General features: G+C 35.3%; 1 long non-coding RNA gene across 5 annotated transcripts; it reads right to left on the reverse strand.

Annotated features, from left to right (window-relative positions):
• Window positions 1–2,578: 2,578 nt before the first annotated feature.
• On the reverse strand, window positions 2,579–12,301 carry LOC136232078 (uncharacterized). 5 transcript variants are annotated; one of them, XR_010690293.1, is made up of 6 exons: window positions 12,122–12,301; window positions 6,944–7,113; window positions 6,224–6,290; window positions 6,066–6,107; window positions 2,932–5,907; window positions 2,579–2,770 (listed from the first exon to the last, which is right to left on the reverse strand). It is a non-coding gene; the product is annotated as an uncharacterized lncRNA (long non-coding RNA). The 5 variants fall into 5 exon arrangements; XR_010690292.1 differs by having other exon boundaries at window positions 6,066–6,110; XR_010690290.1 differs by having other exon boundaries at window positions 6,202–6,290.
• Between the last annotated feature and the right edge of the window lie 4,429 nt (window positions 12,302–16,730).

The raw sequence follows: 16,730 nt of genomic DNA on the forward strand, positions 1-16,730 counted from the left end.
TGGACATTAGGAAAGCCTTTGATACGTTAAACTGGCAATTTCTGCTTGAAGTTCTTAAGTCGTTTGGTTTTTCCTCTCAATTCATTGATTGGATTCATGCGATACTCTCTTCGGCTCATATCTCGATTCTCACTGCTAATGGATCTGCTGGGTATTTCTTTTGCTCTCGAGGAGTAAGACAAGGAGATCCTCTTTCTCCTTTTCTATTTGGTTTAGCGGAGGATTTCCTTAGCCGTTTTATCAATGCTCACACCCTGCGTGGGTCGCTGTCTCCGATGGGTTATTCTACTTCTTCTGTAATGCCTTCGTACTTGTTTTATGCAGATGATATTTTAGTTTTCTGTAGGGTAAGCATCTCGAACATACATGCTCTCATAGATATTTTTGATTTATATGGCTCTCTATCTGGACAATTAGTGAATTGGCAAAAGTCTGAGATTTTCTTCGGGGATTCGATCTTACTCAGACGTCGGAACAGATTGGCGGGTCTAATTGGAATCAAAATTGGATCTCTCCCGTTTAATTACTTGGGCGTTCCTCTTTTTCAAGGGATCCCAAGAGCTAAATACCTTACGGCGACTGCGGATAGAATTATTCTCTCTTTCTCGCGCTGGGCGGGGATGTCTCTCTCTATGGCTGGTATGTTAATTCAGTTATCACTAGCTCTCTGATCCACACCTTTATGGTTTACAAATGGCCTGTGAGTTTGCTAAATAGACTCAATAGACACATGAGGAATTTCATTTGGACGGGTTCAGTTTTGTCCAAAAAGCTTGTTACTGTTCCCTGGAAGGTTTGCTTAAAGTCCTTAAAGGAAGGAGGGTTGGGTATTAAACACCTCTCGACCCTTAACTTGGCTATGAGTGGTAAATTGGCGTGGGGCTTTCTTTCCTCTAATTCTTTATGCTTTAATTTGTTGAGGATGCGGTTTCTAAACAGGGTTGGTATGCCAAAGTTTCGGCTGCAGCGATCGTCTGTTTGGTGGTCTATCAAGGTCGCCTATCTCAAGTTACGGGAGAATTGTTTTTTGTCATTTGGATCATCTTCTGAGTTGTCATTCTGGAATTCGGAATGGATTTTGCCTCCCCTGGCTGAACAGCTTGGTATTTCTATATCAGACCGTTTGAAGCTCACTGATAGAATCTCAGATTTTTATGAAAATGGCAACTGGCGGGATCTTCTGATGCTGGCTAGTCCGTTGCACCAACGCATCCGGAATATGCATGGAAATGGCTCTAAATATGATTTATGTTTTTGGAGACCTGCGAGCAATGGCCTCTTCATGGTAAAGTTATTCTATCACTGGCTACGTGCTCCTCCGACTTTGCCTTTGGTTTTTCAGTCAATTTGGAAACCTTTTATTCGGCCGTCGCACTCCATGGTTTGCTGGCGTGCATACTGGGGCGCTTTACCAACTCATGATGCGCTCCGTGCTAGAGGTCTGCCACTAATATCTCACTGTCCAGTCTGTTTAATGGCTTATGAGACGAGTGACCATTTGCTTGTTCATTGCCCCTTTGCTTCCCAAATCTGGTTCAGCATATCGGCTTTATTTGATAGAAGACTTGTACTTGATTCTTCTCTACAGACCCTCTTACAACACGCCTTCTCACACAAGTTCAGTTTGCAAGTCCTTTCCCTCTGGCAGGTCGAGCTTGTCAACGCTGTTTGGTTGATCTGGTCTATAAGAAATGCTGCTATTTTTGAGAGCAAGCCACCAAACATTCATGAGGCATTACGTTGTCTTTGGTCTGCAATTCGTAGCTCTGATAGAATCAGCAACGGATCGGTTTGGAATTCTATTGTGGAGTTATCTATTCTCCACAATCTCGGGTTAAACACTCATCATCATAGGGCCCCTCGAATCATTGAAGTTAGATGGTAGCCCCCTCCGTCTGATTGGATTAAAGCTAACACTGATGCCTCCGTGATCTCGGGTAGAGCTGGTTGCGGTGTGGTTTTTCGAAATAGTCAGGGGCATCCCCTTGGGTCATTTGCCTTCCCATTTGATTGTGCTTTGGTACACATGGCGGAATTGCAAGCCGCTATTTTTGCAGTTTGCGAGGTCACGTGGATGGACTCGTCTCTGGATTGAAAGTGACTCGACTTACGTTATTCGAATTTTCCGTGCCCGTGCGCAGATCATTCCGTGGACAATGCGTGTGGATTGGTTAAATTGTTTAGATTCAATGACACATATTCAGGTGGTTGTCTCTCATGTGTTCCGTGAGGGAAATCAAGTGGCGGACGCTCTTGCTAATTAAGGACGTCTTACAAATGTGGAATACCCTTCCAGACTTCTGCTCCCTTCTTGCTAGAGATAATGCCCTTGGTAGGGATATGTTTAGATTTTCTTAAAACATTCTTTATACTGGTTTCATACTTTTTTCATCTCTTCATTTATATATTTGGTTCTTTGCCTTTTCGGGGATGCCAACCTGGTTGGACTTCCCATTGGGCTAGATCCGTATTTCAATTAAAAAAATTAAAATGTCACTTTATGCCTTCTTCTTTGTTTGAATTTCTGGTTTTTATACCTGAATACAGAAACATTCTAAAATATGAAGATTAAATTCTGTATAACAATGGTTTCAATTTTATTGGAGACCAATACTCATAATATGTTTACATTTGTACCTAACGTCAATCCATATCTTGAATAACCAATACATTTCTGAATTAAAACACAAAAATAATAACTAATATCTTCCATAAGTCAATCCATATCTTGGAGTAATAATTAGGCCTATAATCCCAAAGGTCTTGCTATCTGCAAAAGCCAAGCAGGTCATTAATATTACACACAACCCTAAACTCAGTAGTAATTACATGACACTTCCCCTAACACGGCCTTTCACTTACCACAATCATATCACTATAAATATATGCATCATAATTCAGAATCATACCTTCAACAGCCAGAAAACTTACCAACAATGGATCCCCTTGTTGAAACTCTAGGGGAAATAATTGCTGACTTGAATAAGTTGTACATGGAGAACCCAGAGTGGCTTCTGGCCATCAATGGTACGTATGTCAATCCATAGTTGTTTTGTAACCCTTCCTGGTTTTTTCTATGTATTTCTAATGATTCTTCTTGGATGATAACGTACAGGTCCTCTCGATGGTAACTTCTTCAAATGGTCAATCAGAATGAAAGGCCCCCAATACACCCCATATGAAAGGGGTGTATTTGAAATCAGAATCAGCTACCATCCGGATTTCCCAAACAGACCTGCAAAAGTAATATTAACTCACATCAGTAAGATATAATCACCTATATGAAACATACACTAATACATCTCTCCTCTTATTCTCAGTTTTGGTTCTGGAATAGGATATATCATCCTAACGTGGCTCCTTAGGGGTCGATTCATCTTCCCCATATCCTTAATAACCATCGCTTTTCCACTGCCACGGTATAATGCAACCATTTATCTATTTCATTTGATAAACATACAACATCATATTTTTGTTCTAATTATTCTATGCATTTTGTAGTGTCTGTGGCACATATATGATCTACTTCTACAGCCCCATAGTGAGGAGCCATTTCCTGGGCAAGAAGCAGTTGCTGAGCAATACCGCAGCAATAGGGAAGAGTATGAGGGGATCACCCGGATATGGACTGAGGAGTATGCAAAGTGTATATGAGGGTGTCCAAATCTCCTAAACTATCTTGGCTAAGAGAAAGGAGAATCGGAAGGCAATGTGAGCTCCAAATGTGGTTCTCATTCCAATTCCAAATTTCCTTTTTGTAGTCAAAATAGTTAAGGAGCTTTGGACATTTAATTCCCCCCCCCCTTTTGTAATATATAACGTAGAGCTTTGTGCTCCTAAACTGACCCTTTTATAATGCTTCTTCCACTTGGTAATGAGGGTTATGATGCTGTCACCACAAGGGACTCTATTTGTGTTGAATATGAAGGGTGTTCAAATCTCCTAAGCTGTCTTGACTAAGTGAAAAGAGAATTGAAAGGCAATGTGATATCCAAATGTGGTTCTCATTCCAATTCCAAATTTCCTTTCACTAGTCAGAACAGCTAAGGAACTTTGGACTGTCAATTACAATCGAAAGGCAACACTCATCCCCCATTTTGTAATATAAAGTAGATCTTTGCTATTCAGTTTGTATGTATGTGCAAGTAGACTAAACTGACCCTTTTACAATGCTCCTTCCACTTGGGTTGTACTCGTGGTACTCTAAACTTGGTAATGAGGTTTATGATGCTGTCAAAACAAGGGACTCTGTTTGTGCTGAATGCATCATAAACCTATCACCATGTTTAATGTTGTTGTTACGATATCAAACCGAGTGGAAAGGAACATAGTAAGAGTATGACCAATGCACATACATAACCCTTTATGTAGAGCTTGTTATTCAGTTCGTATGTATATGTATATTCTATCTAATCAAAATATATCTTATCATTTGCAAGCCATATCAGTACATGCAATTAGCCTAAATTTACCCTTTAATACATGCTTCATACATGCTTCATAAACGAATTGCATTCAGAATCCTTACTTATCATTTCAAATAAAAATGAGCCAGTTGAGTTCATAACATTTTCAGCTTTAAGAGTATGCCTAACATGCTATAACAAGTAGACAACTTATTCAAGTAGACATGTATATTCAAGTGAACATGCTATAACAAGTAGACAATTTATTCGTGCATGTCTATTCCTTACTTATTCAAGACAACTTATTCCTTACTTATCATCATAGGTCATGTTCAATTTCAAAAAGAGTATGGTGATATCTTATCATTTGCAAGCCATATCAGTACATGCAATTAGCCTAAATTTACCTTTTAATACATGCTTCATACATGCTCAATGACTCTTTTACAATGTTCCTCGTACACATACTCATACAGAACCACAAACATAAACATCAACAGAACATCATACATAATCATGTTTCATACACATACACATACTCAATCACTTCTAGCAGTATAACTCATAGGTGTAAGAGTAGTGCCAATCTCAATGAACATTCAAAGCTTTAGAGTATGCCTAATCAGCCACATACTTAATGACCCTTTTACAATGTTCCTCTAATACTTGATGCATGATTAATAAGCTACATGCCCAAATGAACAATCGTACACATACTCATACAGAACCTCAAACATAAACATCAACAGAACATCATACATAAGCATGTTTCATACACATACACATACTCAATCACTTCTAGCAGTATAACTCATAGATGTAAGAGTAGTGCCAATCTCAATGAACATTCAAAGCTTTAGAGTATGCCTAATCAGCCACATGCTTAATGACCCTTTTACAATATTCCTCTAATACTTGATGCATGATTAATAAGCTACATGCCCAAATGAACAATCCTACACATACTCATACAGAACCTCAAAGATAAACATCAACAGAACATCATACATAAGCATGTTTCATACACATACACATACTCAATCACTTCTAGCAGTATAACTCATAGGTGTAAGAGTAGTGCCAATCTCAATGAACATTCAAAGCTTTAGAATATGCCTAATTAGCCACATGCTTAATGATCATTCATACATAAACTCTATGAGTCCTAGCTTCCTAAACAGTTATATCTAACCAATCAGTTCATACCAATCATTTCATCATCACCCAAAACATCACACATATATGTAATCATTCAGTTCAAACCCACATAACAATATATATACTAAATCAGGCTAGTTTCCTAAATCAATGAGTTCTAGGTTCCAAAACAGTACATCAAACATACACAATCACTTCTAAAGGCATGACCAATCAGTTCAAACCAACATAACATTAACATATATTCAGTAAGTTAAAGAAATCTTCCCATATGCTAAAGGCATGAGCCGATTGACAATCTCTTCAGTCAGCCTTTCCATGTACTAAAGCATTCTTACTATCCCTGCAAATAGTGTTCAAATAAAAAGGAATCAGATGAGTTCATACCATCTACTGTATCAGGCACTGTCTTGCCCTAGATTAAAAAAGATAAAGACCCAAGCTCTATAGCAGTGAATCTAAATACAATAAAATTAGTGTAGCTAAGCGAGAGATCTAAACCTTTCAATGATAGGTCTGAAAATCACAAGATCCTTATACCAGCTGCTGAAATCAACATGCACAAAAGTAAATCGGATGAGGAAAAGATAGAGTAAGGAACAATGATACATCTAGGAACGAAGAAAATATGGCTTACCAGTACCGTGTTTCGAGCTCACCTAGTGATTGCATGTTCAAATCAACCATGGAGATTGAGAGGGATGAGAGGGATGAAGCTTGCGTAACCTAAATTGGGGTTTGAGATTGAGAGAGGGTTTATATATCAGCTGAAATTTCAGTCAAAATGATATAGAGCGCCTAAAATTTGGTATGGCCGCGTAAGTGAAATTTCATTTGCCGCTTTTTTGTTTTCGGCATACAATGACATTCATTTATTAGAAGTGTCATCTGTTGAGCGCATCAAATTTAACAAAAACGCGCTTTTTCTTTGGATGACAGGATTATGTAATCGTAATGTCATCTGAGAATCGAGCGCATTTTTTATTTCGCCTTAAGATGACATACAGTTAAAATACTGTCACGAAAAATATTCAGACGACATGAAAACAAAAGTCTGTCATGTATCTTGTGTCATGTGAAAGGGAAAATGGCATAATGTATCTTTACTAAGATCATGACAGGTCCTCAATTGAACAATTTTTTGTCTCAACTGGGAATTGTGGATATTAATTTGAGGATGGAATGTAAAAAACTATCAAACTAATATCCATTATTCCTCTATTAGCTGTCAAGTGTTGTTAACTTTGTTAACAGTTAGTTAACTAACTTTCCAGCTTATACGGTTAGTTAACTAACTTTCCAGCTTATACGGTTAGTTAACAGAGTCAGTTTGAGTCAGTTAGATTAGCAATATAAAAGATAGAGTTAGCTCATTGTACCTGTATCGTATTAAGTTGTATTCTCTAGGATTACTTTGATCCTATAACCAGTTCATTCTCTTGTAATCTCATTTCTATCAATACAATAGCAGTGTTTCATTCTTAATCTTGCTTTCTTTAGGCGGAGAATGAGGTTGGAATAAACTTCGTTAACTACAGCTTGAAAAATGCTGCACCACTCAAACTAGTTTAGAAAATCTCATTAGTTAATGAATAAGATCTCTAAAATGGTACCACTAAATACTAATACAATCAAACCTTCATAAATTAATACTCGATAAATTAATAATTTTTTTAAAATAATAATTTCTTCTGGTCCCGATTTGGATCAGATCACTAATTTTTACTCGATAAATTAATAACCTCTATAAATTAATAAAATTTCATAGTCCCAACATTATTAATTTATAAAGGTTTTACTGTATACCAATTTCCACTTTCAGAATTAATTTGGATTTGGTTCATTGAACAAAGCAAATCTAAGTGAGTCCAATTACATGAATATTATTTTTAATTTGAACTAGTCAAACAATTTAATATAGTCTCAACTTTATTGTCGTAAGCAACCCCTATGGATGGATTTACAAATTAATCTTAAGTTGAAATTTCCACTGCATATATTAATTTCTCCTTTTGAAATATACATTTTTTTTTATCAAATATAAGCAAAATCAATAACGGTTTTCATTTTATTTTTTTTTATCTCACAATTCTGTGATGGTTAAAAATTTGGAGAGGGTATGATTTTACGTGATAAAAAAGATATAATATCATGAGTAATTTGATTAGTTTTACTTAATATATGATATTTAACATATGTTATTTTTAAAAACATAATCTGAAAAATCTATCATAATAGATTTGTTACAGCTAAAATTACTGATGTAAAAATGCAATGTGACAGATTAATTTCATTTAGTTGCCAAAGAAATTACTATAAATAGATTAGAATCAGAGTTGAGATTTTCAGAATCCAAAACAATCATAGTTAATAATATGAAACTTGGAAGAAAGATGTTAAAGTGAACCATATAATGTGTTTTTGTACGTCTCAATTTAGAATTTTGTACTTTTATTTATGAATGTACATTTTTATTTAATTAATAAAGTTGTTTGAAATAATATAGTACATTTTTAATTTTACTCCATTATTATTAATGCAAAAATTGCATTATCTCGTTATAGATTCTATTTAAATAGCAATATTTTTATTTAATTTTTAAGTCTTATTTAAGTGATTTAGTAAGTGGTAAAAATATTTTCATTTTATTCATGTCCCCAATCAAATTAGAGATGTACTTAGAAATACTGAATAATATATACTCGGCTTGATACATCATTGGTGCCTGAACTTGTTCAAAAAGATTGATTGGCCCCTTGAACTTTTAAAGTATTCTGATAGCTCATATTCAATTAGCCCCATTAACTTGTATAAAATATTCAATTAGCCCCATAAACTTACGTAAAATGTAATTAATTGATCAATCGGTCGCAAAAAAGTAAGTTAAATACGAAAGATGTATTTCACGCACCTTAGAATGTTATTACATAATTCAAAAATATATTAAAAAGGAAGTTGTTACTTGTTCAACTATAAAACTTATCTTCTCTAATAGTAGAACCGCATACCCGATTTTGGTTGTTTTACTTTTTTTTTAAGACTCGTGCAGTACATCTTCCGCATTTAACTTACTTTTTTACAACCGAGTGATCAAATGATTACATTTTGTGCAAGTTCAGAAGACTTACTGAACTGAACATTTTATACAAGTTGAGGGAACTATTAAGACACTTTGAAAGTTCAGGGGTCAATCAAAATTTTTAGAAAAATTGAGAAGCAAATGATGTATTAAACCTATATACTCATAATAATAAAAATATGGAGTTCATAGTAGATAATAAAATAAAAATAGGGATAAAGTAGTGATGGGAAAATGAAGAGAAATAATATTCTCTGGAAGTATAAATCTGAACAAAGATTTGGTTTGCTCGGAAACCACAACAACTCCTGAATTAATCACCTCCACTCCACTCCATTCCATATTCTAATTTTATATTAATTTCATCTTTAATCAACTAATTCTTTATTTATATACCTATTTATATGGGAAAATTACAAAACTAAGTCAAATTAGAGGCCTATTTACATATTTAACCCATATACTCATCCTACTACATATCTAGATTGATTTTGTGTGACTTTCCCATAATACCCCTAACCTTCCCACTTCCCACCACTCTCGAACGGCCCCTCCCCTATCTCATTGGTTACGCGAAAACATGGCTCCTGCATTAATGATTTCAAGACTTTTGATCTTCCTTTCTTCCTTTAAATTGCACGAAATCTGCACCATTTCGTCAAAATCACAAAGAATTTCTCTTTTTCCTCTCTTCATCTCTTGATTCTGCAACTTTCCAACCCTAGAAAACGAAGCCATGGTTTTTCATCTTCCTGTTCGTTGCTTGGTTTCTTTCTTCTTGTTACCATCAAAGAAATGGTTTTTCTACGTTATTTCCTTCGTTCTTCCCATGTTATCATATTGTTATTGTCGCTTTTGGGGGTAAAGGGGCGAAAAATATAAGTATCTGTTGATTTTTCTGCGTTTTTTCACGAATACACTTCGCAATCGATGGTTTCGCGAAACTTTGCGAAGAGAAAGAGCCTGGAAAGTGACGATCTACTTCGTGAATCGATGATTTCCTGAAGATCTGCGAAGAGAAAGAGTCTGAAACGTGTGGATCTACCTCGTAAATCGATTAGTTCGCGAAGTCTGCGAATATATCCTCACGGTTCAGACCTCGCAGACTTCGCGAAAGCATCGATATGCGATGTAGATAGACACGTTTCAAACCTCGCAGACTTCGCGAAAAAATCGATTAGCGAAGTAAAATCACCTCTTTCCCTGCACATTTACATTCGCATGCTTCGCTAATCTTCATTTCGCGAAGCCAAAATCGTCTTTTTCCCTGCCTAACACGATTAATTTTTTCTGAAGGTGGTTGAATACGTAACATCCCTTTCTGGAAGGCGACGTACTGAGCTGCAGGGGAGATGATTTTCCTTCCTGTATAGAGATTAACTTCCCTCAAGATTGACACATTCACTCCTAAAATGGTTGGTTAGGAGAGGTTGTATCAATCTTGGGGTGCACCATGGGACACGTCCATCCCATGGTGCCAATCTTCAAAGTGAACCTAACTAATCCGGTACCAATTTTAAATCGGTTGAGTAATCTTGGTGTGCACCGTGGGACACGTCCATCCCAAAAGGTCTGGAAGTCTAGACCTTTTGGGATGAGAAATGGAAGTCCATACCTTTTGGGATGGATGTGTCTCATGGTGCACACAAAGATTACTCATTCGTTTCAAAATTGGTACCAGATTAGTTAGGTTCACTTTGAAATAATTAGTTAGGAGTTCATTGTGACAATCTTGTTGTAAATTTTGATAATGTTATGATTTGAATGTTGTTATTGTGGCAATCTTGTTGTAAATTTTGATAATGTTATGATTTTAATGTTAGAATCCGTTGTTGTTTGTCATTTTTTGTTATATACCACTTCGCGAATTAGCTTCAAAATATATCTAGCATTCGCATATGCGAACTAAATTCATCAAGCAAAACAAACTCCAGCTTCGCAGGCTTCGCATATGCGAACTAAATTCATTAAGTAAATCCAAATATTAGCTTCGCAGTCTTCGCATATGGTCGAATCTGCGAAGTCAGATAGGAGGGAGGGAGACAGACGCGCGTAAATATTGAGGGTATTATGGAAAAGTCACACAAAATCAGTCTAGATATGTAGTAGGATGAGTAAATGGGTTAAATATGTAAATGGGCCTCCAATTTGACCCAATTTTGTAATTTTCCCTATTTATATTAAGAAGACCTAGTCAATATCTTACATAGACAATAGTGATTGGCTAATTTGGAGACAATTTGGAGACAATTTGGAGACAATTTGCTTGGTTTCCTAACCCACAACTTAATGCCCTTATTATTTTTTTTCCTTCTAACCATTACAATTGAAGTTCCACGTGATAATTATTGGGTTAGTATCGTATCAGATTAATTATTATAGCTAATCACTCCCAAAACCCTTCCTCATTTCGGATTGCATGCTGCAATGCAACTCGCTTATGTCCGAAGTCGTTACCTTAACTACAAGCAGGAGGATATCAAAGATAGGACTAGTGACTGGAGTGAAGTCGTAACAAGGTAGTCATACTGAAAAAATTCCCTGATCATCGCCTTGGTAAGTTATTACCTCACCAACTACCTAATGAGACGTGATCCTCTCTTTGGATTGATTATTTCTTTTGCTCCTTAGACTACAGGGTATTAGCAGTCATTTCCAGCTGTTGTTCCCCTCCTAATACCAGGTTCTTATACGTTAGTCATCCGTAATGAGTCAACTTAGTCTAGCTAAAAAATGTCGTGTCATAATCATTTCAATTCATTTGGATTAATCTCGATTTCATATCATGTTTGCTAGTTACGTGCAATTTTACTATGTTAATTGTGGCATTAGAAAATATAAAAGGAAATATATTAATGTTTCTAAAAATTTATGTAATTTTTTTTTGTAAATTGCATCAATGCTCGCTCAAATTTGAGGCTAGTTTCAAAAATGTTACTCAACTTCATTTTGTTTTAATAAAATCATTAAACTTTGTTTTTTATTTTAATAAAATCATTCCAATCAACGCAAACTAGACCTCGGCATGGGCTGGGCCTGTCGGGCTTGTGATCAAACCTGATATGCCCAGCCCCAACCCAAGCCCACACAAATATAGTCAGACTCGGGCTCGGGCGGGCTCGGGCCTAGAAAAAAAATCCCAAGCCCGTCCGCCCAAACCCACACAAATATAGTCGGGCTCGGGCTCAGGCTCAGGCGGGCTCGGGCCTAAGTTAATAGATCAACTAGAAATTAACCACAAACACAAAATAGAACACACTATTAAATTTTCAAACACTGAATAAGAGCAAAACAGAGTTTACAAAACTCAATATTCCCAAATCCTACACAACACAGAGTTAGAAAACTCAATATACAAACCTAAGATATATGAAGAAATAAATGATTAAGAAAGTTCAAACACTGAAACAGCAATTAATTAACTTCCAGAATTAAAATATAAAATCAAGGTCGGAATAGCAAGAAAGCAAAAACTCACCTATAATTCTCGCACGCTGTTGAGGGGCGGCGATCGGTTGAGGTGCGGTTGAGGGGCGGACGGCGGCGGTCGGTTATTGAGTGGAGGGGCGGCGGTGTTGAGGAGGGGAGATGAGAGAAGAGATCCGTTTTTGTGAAGAAGGGAGATGGAAGAGACGTGTAGGGTTTTATTTTAGGAAGGATAAAATTCTTTAGTTAGATAATAATTTATATTTTTTTTAATCATATAATTTATATATTATTTAATTTATATAATTAAATTTATAAATATATATAACGGGCCGGGCCGGGTCCGCCGGGCCCACCCATTTACTAGCCGGCTTAATCGGGCTTGGGCCGGACCGGGCCTGACACTAATTTTATGTGTCCAGGCTCGGCTAAATGGGCCTGGGCTCGGGCCGGCTCATCGGTCCATGGCAAGGTCTAACGCAAACAGAAGAAGAAAATCACTAGAATAACGGCGTGCCTACCATGTTATAACATGATAGCCATGTGTACACCGCATGACAATTAAAATAAATAAATAAAAATATATTTTTTTCTAAAGAAGTAGCAATTTCAAACAGTTAAATCAAGTAAATAACAAATATATTTTTTATTTTTATTTGCTATCATGTTGCTTCCATGTGATAAGTGAAAATCAATCATATCTAAAATTAATCATGGCTAACGTAATTATTGTGTCACTATTTCTTTCTGTCTAAAATACACGGAATGACTTTACTAATATAAAAATAAAAGTTTATTGATTATATTGAAACTTCAAACTAATTCCAAATTTCAATACTATAAATGCAATCAACCTCATACTTCTTTATTAATTCTTTAACACTAGTCATCCAAAATATTTAACTAATATTTAATAAACACTAATCTTCTAATATCAATGTTAATAATGTGTATTGTGTTTACAAATTACATTACATGTAATATTTCTAATTCTATTAAGTCATATGATATAATAATTATTATTTTATCATCTTTATATTATTCTAATTCTATTAAGTCATATAACATATAAAAATATAGAAAATAATTATAATTTTATTATCTTTATTAATTAACATGATATACAAGAAAAATATAATAAAATTTTATATATTTATATAGTTATTTAGTTCATAAATCAACCCTAACCCAATATAAAAAATAATTACGCGTCAATTTCGGATTAATAAAAAAAAATAAAACACTAATAATTTGTATTGTGTGATGGTGTGGTGTAGATAATTGACACCACTAAGATTCATGGGAGATAAATTAATTGTTGTTGCCATATTTGATTGGATTTCCTTCACAAATAAGATTAGAATGTAAAATTAACAATAATTAAGTGGGGATTGATTAATGGTAGTGATTAAAAGCAAAATTGAAAGGTTTAAGATGATTAGATTAAAAAGCATAATATATAATTAATAACGTATGGTCAGTCATCCACATGCACAAGCACAAGAACAAGAACAAACCGTATTGTCCAACAACTTTACAGAGACATTACCTCACTTTACAGGGATCGTGTCCCAGTCCCAGTATGGCTGATCATCCTCTCAAACCAGCTATTAATCATCCTCTCAGACCAGCTATTGATCTCGCATTGGTAACCTATTGCCTCACCAACTACCTAATTAGACGCAATCCCTTTCTCGGATGGATTCCTTCTTTTGCTCCTTAGCCTACATGTAGCATTTGTTTCCAACTGTTGTGATCCTCCTTATGGCAGGTACTTATGCGTTACTCACCCATAATGAGTCAACTTAGTCTAGCTAAAAAATGTCGTGTCATAATCATTTCTATTCTATCGGATTAATGTCGATTTCGTATCATGTTTGCTAGTTAAGTGCAATTTTACTATGTTAATTGTGGCGTTAGAAAATATAAAAGGATATATATTAATGTTTCTAAATATTTATGTAATTTTTTTTTGGTAAATTACATTAATGTTTGAGAGAGGTTATTGAACTTCATTTTGTTTCAATAAAGTCATTGAACTTTCTTTTTTATTTCAAAAAAGTCATTCCAACCAACGCAAACCGAAAAAATCACCGGAATAGCGACGTGCCAACCATGTTATAAAGAACATGTTACATATAACACAATAGCCACATGTATACCGCATGACAACTAAAATAAATAAATAAATAAAAATATATTCACTTCTCACGTAACAGTTTCAAACAGTTGAATCAAATAAATAACAAATTTAATTTTTATTTTTATTTGCTATCATATTGCTACCATGTGGTAGGTGAAAATCAATCATATCTAAAATTAATCATGTCTTACACGTAACTATTATATTATTATTTAGCTCATTCTTTCTATCTAAAATGCACATAATGACTTTACTGATGTAAAAATAAAAGTTTATTAACTATATTGAAACAAAATAAATTCACTAGCTTCAAAATAAGTCCAAATTTTAATAATCATGATTGCAATGAACCTCAATTTTTTTTTATTAATTCTTTAACACTAATCATCCGAAATGTTTAACTAATATTTAATAAACCCTAACCTTCTAATATCATGTTAATTATATATATTTTTATTTACAAATTACATTATATGTAATTTTTTTAATTCTATTAAATAGGATAACATATAAAAATATATAAAAATATAGAAAGTTCAAATATATATATATATAGAAAGTTCGAATCACACTTACAATTAATAATTATAATTTTATTATTTTTATTAACAAACATGACATATGTAAAAATATAATAAAAAATCTATATATTTGTATAATTATTTAGTTCATAAATCAACCCTAATTCAATATAAAAATTTATGTGATCTTTTCGTATCAACCCAAAAAATTTATAATAAAACACTAATAATTTGTATTGTGTTATTAGTGTGGTGTAGATAATTGACACCACTAAGATTCATGAGAGATAAATTAACAACCTAACCCCCAACCCTATACAAATACACAAGTGAACTTGTTTATATATATATATATATATATATAATACCCCTAATTCTGCTAAAAAGATAACATTTTTTTATCAAAGGGAAAAACATTCAACTATGAAAAAGTAAAAGAAAGTTCCATTTTGTATCATCTGTATAGAAAAAGTAAAAGGGGGTTCTGTTCTGTCCACTTTATGAAGGAGGACCATAACCTGGAAGATCATCTTCATGTCCATATCCATGTTCAGGTTCAGGTTCATGCCATTGATGATGCTCACTTGGGTTTGGGTTATGGTTCAAAGGGAAAGAAGTCGTGTTGTTAGCTGAAGTTGTGCTTGTGCTTATGCTCCATAAAGCAGTGTCTGATATGGTATTGTTCAGAAAAGACTACTGCCAATTTTGCTACTGGAAAAATGGCCTTTGTGGTGACCCAAAAGGAGGTGCAAGACCAGCATTGAAACCATGTAAAAGATTGAGATTTGAAGCGGATCCTCCTAAATCAAGATGAGGGTTTAGAGGAGGAAAACGTTGAATTGGACCACTCCAGTAATGTCGGACCGGCGACAGTAACTCCGCCTGATCCACCCCGAACATCACCATGCACATGGCATGTAGTCGCTCAGTACTGCATGACTCGAAGACCATCAGACTGTCGATCGGGATACGCAGAATATGCCATATATCATGTAGTAGAATGGTCATCTCCCCAAACGGCATGTGGAAGGAGTTCGTATCGGGGTGCCACCTCTCCACGAACGCAGATATCAGTGGGGCGTCGAAGTTCTTGAACATGGTGGATGGGAGGTGAGACAACCCAGTCCTCTCGACCATATCCCGCATTTGTAAATGGACACATATCCAATTACTGAATGTTTTTTAGGTTTAGGGTTAAAAATAATAATTAAAACTAAACTTTTTGGCTAAATAAATTTTACCTTGGGTGTCGCACCACGTAATCACACCCTCAAATTCAGACATGCTAATGATCTGTTATAGAATGTCAGAAACGATCGAAGCTCCCCTCCCAGCATACGTGATGCAACATGTCCTAGAAAACTAGGAATGACCGAACCATCAATAGGGCCACCATCCACCGACATCGTAACAATCCGGCTAGGGTCCTCATCAGCTTTGGGACGTTTTGTTGGTCCCTGAAATAAATAATAATAAAACATTTAAATAATACTAAAAAATTTAAGTAATACTAAACATTTAAATAATACTAAAACATTTAAATAATACTAAAATTTAAATACTATACTAAAATTAAAAATACATGTACTCGCAAAGCGACCACCTCTGCGTCATCTACTCGAGCCCTAGGTCGGTTGCTCATCGCCAGCCTCACTATCACCCCCAGATACCGGCCGTCTCTGTGCCTCGGCTAACTCCTGAAAATAATCATCGATAATGGCTAGACCCGTATCTCTGTCATCAGAAGAATCCGCCTTTGCCTCTCGCCTAATCTCGGGCTGATCCAACACAGCCTCCTCAATCAAAGCCCTCTACACCTGATGCTTCACAGCCCCTCTCCGTCTACGACCTGATACATCAATACCATGCAGTCTCGTATGGCGTGGTGTATCCTCCTCCGCGTCCATATCAAGACGATGGGCTGATGACATGATAGTTTTCCCGGCAACAGTCGGCCGCTCCGTCTACACGTAAAAATTTAAAAAACATTGAATTTA

This window comes from Euphorbia lathyris, chromosome 6 (genome assembly GCF_963576675.1).
Source record: "Euphorbia lathyris chromosome 6, ddEupLath1.1, whole genome shotgun sequence".
NCBI classification, from domain to species: domain Eukaryota; kingdom Viridiplantae; phylum Streptophyta; class Magnoliopsida; order Malpighiales; family Euphorbiaceae; genus Euphorbia; species Euphorbia lathyris.